The sequence below is a fragment of the Pongo abelii genome, chromosome 12 (assembly GCF_028885655.2).
Source record: "Pongo abelii isolate AG06213 chromosome 12, NHGRI_mPonAbe1-v2.0_pri, whole genome shotgun sequence".
NCBI classification, from domain to species: domain Eukaryota; kingdom Metazoa; phylum Chordata; class Mammalia; order Primates; family Hominidae; genus Pongo; species Pongo abelii.
Window position 1 is genome coordinate 82,961,679 of NC_071997.2, and position 6,091 is coordinate 82,967,769.

Here is a 6,091-nt window from a genome sequence, read left to right on the forward strand (position 1 = left end):
AATTTAAAAATTAACTTGTCATGTTGGTGCGTGCCTGTAGTCCCAGCTATTCAGGAGGCTGAGGTGAAAGGATCACTTGATCCTAGGAGTTCAAGGCTGTAGTAAGCTATGATCACACCACTGGACTCCAGCCTGTGTGAAAGAGTAAGACTTTGTCTCTAAAAAAAATTAAAATATAAAAAATGGGTGCTAAGCATCCACCAGTAAGCGTGAGTATAGTTATGTTCTGAGATAGAATTTAAGCCTCAAGAAAAAAGCATTGTATGAACCAGTTATGATGCATTTACAACACATTGCAGCCATACAGTGGGTTCACTCAGAATTGACACTCCTCTGGGGCCCTTAATTAGATGTATCTGACATGGGTTTATTTTATAAGTGAGAAAGTGTGCCTCCTGCTAAATGGTCCTAGGAAGTGGTGCAGGAGCCGCTCTGTTGAGGCATCAAGTACAATGTACACTTTGCAGTCTTTTAGGTCCACACTGGTTTAATAAAAAGTGTAAATTATTTTTAAAAGGTTGAATATGTGAGATATTAAACATGAATATATAAATATATAAGCATATACAAAATATATATATTTATTGGCCAAGCTAATAAGGAATCAGTGACAAAGGTTTTATATCTCAAAACATTTTAAATATCTTTAATCTACAGGTAAGAAATTGCTATAATGACCACATTTTCATGTCTAAATTGATTTATTTGTATATAATTTTAAAAAACTTTATATTTTTGAATATTTTTAAATATAGATTAAATTTACAAAAATAGTACATAGCAGTCCCATATATCTATTATGCAGTTTCTCTGCATAATAGATATGTTATATAATATATAATATGTTATATATCTTATTATATATAATATAATATATGTTGTAATATATATGTTATATAATATATATTAACATTAAAAATGTTAATATCTTACATTAACTATGATACATTTATGAAATTAAGAAATTAACATTGGTGCATTACTGTTAATTAAACTACAGAATTTGTTCAGATTTCACCAGTGTTTCCACAAACGCCCTTTTCTATTTCCAGATACAGCTCAGAGTATTACACTTCATGTAATCATGTGTCCTCAGTCTGTGACAGCGTCTCAGTCTTTCCTATTTTTCTTGATGTAGACCATGTTAAGGCATGGCCAGGTATTTTCTAGAATGTTCCTCAGTTTGGGTTTGATTGATGTTTCTGTTATGATCAGACAGAAGTTATGGGTTTGGAGTAGGAAGACCTCAGAGGTGACATACCCATCCCATCTCATCCTATCAGAAGATGTGTGATAGCAACATGACATCACTGGTGATATTAACTGTAATTACTTAGTTCAGGTTTAAATAATCACTGTAAAGTGATTATTTTTCTTTCCGTGCTCTTTCTTTGGGAGGAGTTACCAAATGCAGCCCACAACCAATGTGATGGAAGTGATGCTTCACCTCTTAGAGGAAGAGATATCTACATAATTTATTTGGAATTCTTCTCTAAGGGAGATTTGTCCCTTTGCCCACATCTTTAGTTACTCAAACATTTATATTAATATGGACCCATGAATATTGCCTTCTGTGTTTGGTCTGATAAAACACCATAAACTAGATGGCTTATAAACAACAAACATTTGTGTGTCACAGTTTTGGAGCCTGGGAAGTCCAGGGTCAGGGCACTTGCAGATTTGCCCCCTGGTGAAGGCCCATGTCCTGATTCATAGATGGCAGCTGCCTTTTTGTTGTGTCCTCACATGCTGAAAGGGGGTGAAAGCATTCTCTGGAGTCTTTTTAAGAAGGGCACTAATCTCATTTATGAGGGCTGCACTCTCATCACCTAATCACCTTCCAAAGGCCCCACCTCTAATAATACCATGACACTGCGTAGTAGGTTTTAATATAGGAATTTGAACAAGGATGCAAACATTCAATCTATAGAAAATATTTATTTTATACTTTGAGTTATCATCGAATACTATGCTGTTCATTATGTTGCTCAGACTGATCCACATTTGAACACTGGAAATTCTTTCAGACTGGCTCCTGTTCCCTTTGGCATGCCCACTTAAGTTATATTTTTGAACATTTTCTTATTTTCTGGCCATACAAGGTACTCCAAGTTAATCCTATATAATATCCTTCTCAATCATAGAATTAGAATTTCTCCAGAGAGTCTTGGTTCCTCAAAGAAAAATCTTGTTGGAGAATGGTTATTTAGCAATCAAGATCTGGACTATACTGCTTTTTAGAAATATTTTGTTTTCCCATTTTTTATCTTGCATTCTTAGATTACACCACAAAAGTAATCCTTTCTTGTCATTTTTGTCCAAAGAGCAATTTTGTGGTTTGGGGAATTTTTCAGAAATATGAATTCCTGGTTCCCACTGCTGGGAACTGTGACTTATTAAGCCAGTAGCTAGGCACTGAACTGGTGTTTCTGGTGTTGTTGTTGCAATATACTCATGTAATTTTGTTCTGAAAAATAATTATGAATTACAGCATGTGTAATGAACTCCCTTAAATTCACAGTGGGACCAAATGAAACCCAGAGAATTAGCACATGGCCAAAGACACAGAGCAAAGGAAGCTATTTATTTACTCCTAGTAAATCAGTTATTTTCCATGCTTACACTCCCAGTCTATGTTTACTTACACCCTTTAATTCAGTGATTCTCAACCCTGGTTCTTTCAAGGAAGCTTTAAAAATCCCTATGTGCAGGCTTCAGTTTCAGAAATTCTGATTTAAATGGTGTAAGGTGGCACCTTGCAACTAGGTTTTCTTAAAGCCTTACAGATGATGTAATGAACAGCCAGGATTGAGAACTATTGCTTTCGATAAACAAATTCAAGCTCATCTGGGTACAGATTATTATATTATGTTTTTTTCTAACATTTGTTTTTTCTATATTTTTTTTTCTAACATTTCTGAGTAACATTTAACTTATGTTGTATAACTTGACAGCTCAGGTTTGTCAATTTAATTTGACAAACATGTATAACATTTACTTTGTGCTTAATATGGTGCTGGATTCTCTGGGGAGACAGAGATTAGGGGCATGAATCAGTTATAGTCCCTTCCATCCAAGAGCTTAAACTATAATAGAATAGCATTGGTATGGATCCAAAGTAGTAGAATATCAAGTGGAGATAGGTGAGTGGATAGAAGCATAAAGTGCCAGGATGGGAAATGGGGGCTTCAAGGAATTAGATCATGTCGAGTTTAAATATATAATTTTGTTCCCTGGCTGAAAGAAGTGATGCCTTTCTTATGAGTCTTTATTATCTTCTGTGGGTGGCCTTTAACAAAGCTGTAGCTTTTCAGGGAATCCAGAAGTCATATTATTTTTGTCTTAGAAGTCCATTAGAATCACATGTTAGCTAATACGGTTGTCACCTAGGTCTTGATTAAGCTCTCTCAAGCAAGAGACTAAGCAAACCATGTTAACAATGAATCCAGCTATAAGAAAACTGATGTTATTTTTAGACATCTTGACTGAAAATTGCTTTGTCCCATCACTGGGCAATGCTTATATTACTGTTTTTACTGCTAGTAAATTAGATGTTGTAGAAATTATGCATAACTGCACCATTTTTAATATTTGCTACTGTAATCATTTCTGTAATTATGATACAGAAGCAACTGCTGCAAGCTGTTCCATGGATGGCTATTTTACTGAGTTCTAATGATGGTATCTATTGAAAATTCTATCTACAAAGGCCCTGCTAGCAAGTGCCTCCCTGGTGATGTGAGGCAGATAAGCTTTATCAGATGCTGTTAATGAACTTGATTTATGAAGTTGGTGGTTCAATCTGACATATTACTTTGAGCTTTAGACATTTAGATTCCAGCTTTTGCTATTTCTTCCCCCATCCCTTGGGGAAAGAACAAAACCTGTTAGAATTTGAAACGAGTGGGCATTTGTAAAGTAATATTGTTGCCATGCCACATTTTCTTGTAAAAACTGTGTCCTAAGTGCAATGTCAAGTCGTGTAATACATACCAAGAACAAGATGCATGAAGCTGTTAATTGAATAAAGGCTAATTATTAATCAGGGAATGGCTTTCATATTAGCTCTGGGAGTTGCCTAAAACACTGCAATTAATGGGTCCATTACCAGTTTTCACAAAGTGAGGTGATGCCCTAGCGGCTGTTGTTTCTCTGGTTGAGCTTGTGGCTATCATCCATTCCTATTCTGCCTGATTCATACTGTTTCCAGAAAATAAATGTGTGCACAGTGTGTAAGCACACCCTCCTCAATTAAGCCAAACAAGCTATAGACATAAATAAAGAGAGCAGTGACCCCCAGCAGTGTGATTTGTGTGGTTTCTAGGAGAGATTCCTCTTCCCCTGTCCTCCCACCACCAGCCTAAGTATACTGGTGCCTGGAGTTCTGCCATTTGAGCTTTTGGGAAAAACTATACTCTTTCCATGTTTGTGTTATAAAATTTAAATATCATGAGAGACCAACACATTAAGTCCTCATAGGTTTATATAATTGCATTGTCCTCAATGGATTGTGTCAACTTGGCCAAAATGGAATGTGCTGCCTCCTGCTGTAATGAATTCCTGTGCCCTGCAGTGTCAGACAGAGAGGCTAGCAGGTGTTAGCAGGGATTCAAGCCTTTAATAGGTATTAGATGACTAAACGGTGTACACTTGTCTTACAACTCTGAGTTTTTTTCCACTTTTACTCAGGTATAATGGACAAAATTGTATATATTTAGGAGGTACACATAATGATTTGGTATGCATCTACCTTGTGAAATAATTATCACAGTCAAGTGAGTTAACATCACCTCACATAGTTCCCTTTTTTGTGCTAAAAACACTTAAGATCTACTTTCTTAGCAAATTTCAAGTACACAATACAGTTTTATTAACTGTAGTCATCATTCCACAAGGCAAGGAACCTCTCTGGACCTTTTTCCTTACCTCTAGAATATACAGCTAGGATTTCTCCATTCTCTTCAAGCTTCATAATTCAACCCTTATTGTATGAGAGAACAGGGTAAGCCAACATGTAGAAAAGAACACCAAAACACAAGAAAAGAGAAAGAGGATCTCTGTACAAATGCTTTACTCTCTTCATAAAGGAAATGTTGGTATGTCTTTCCTTTGGTGGGCAGTAATTCATCTGCAGCCATTAGAGCATGGTTGGCTATAGAATCCTCTGAGCTCAAAGGACATTTCCAAAAGTATCTGATCAGTTGTTCTGTCTCTTGGGAACAATTTATACAACCTTACCTGTTTGGTAAGCTTGGAGAGTGTCATGCTATATGTTTGACAACATCTAAAAGTCCTTTGGATTAGACAGAATCAGTTCTGGTCACAGGGCAGTCACCTCCTAACAAGTCATTGAAGTTTGACAAACTTTTGAAACTGTCATCCACCCTTCTTGCTGCCTCCTTTTTGCTTTCTGATTCCTCTTCTATCATATTCTGAACAGTGACCTATAACCCTGTTCTGATCTTTTCTGCTATTTTCTCCACCTAATTTCCTATTTCCCTCTCCTCCTCTATGTCCTTCTCTATATCTCTTTGTATACAGCTCTCTGTTTAAGAATTAGATCATGGTACAAAAATAAAAGTGCATGGTTTTTTTTATAACTGCACACATGAGATTCACCTGAAGAGATAGGGGAAAAAAAATTTAAATAGGACGTCTTTTCTACCATTCTTCCAGTAGAACACCTATCTTTTTATTTTTGCTTGCGCATGCAATCTTTCTTCCTCTTCTTTCAGCTTTGTGAAATGCTGATGAAGATGTTGACCCAAGTGTAAGCAGAGATAATTGGGGAAATTCATTTCAGCATTTACCTTCTAATTTTCATTTGTGAGTACCCAATGTATTGAGAAAAGTGGCATTCTTCTAGCTTTCTTGAATTTGTATCACTAATCAGTTTTCTCTCTGCCTATCCATAACAAAAACTAAAAATGTTTCATGAGTTAGATCACTTTAGTAAGGACATCATTCGAACACTGTCACCTAGGTAATGGAATAATTACCATAGCAACAGAGCCTTTATCTTGCAGTAGCTATAAAATTTTGACAGATGGAAAAGACTGATTGAAGATTAAAAGCAGGACATAAATGTAAC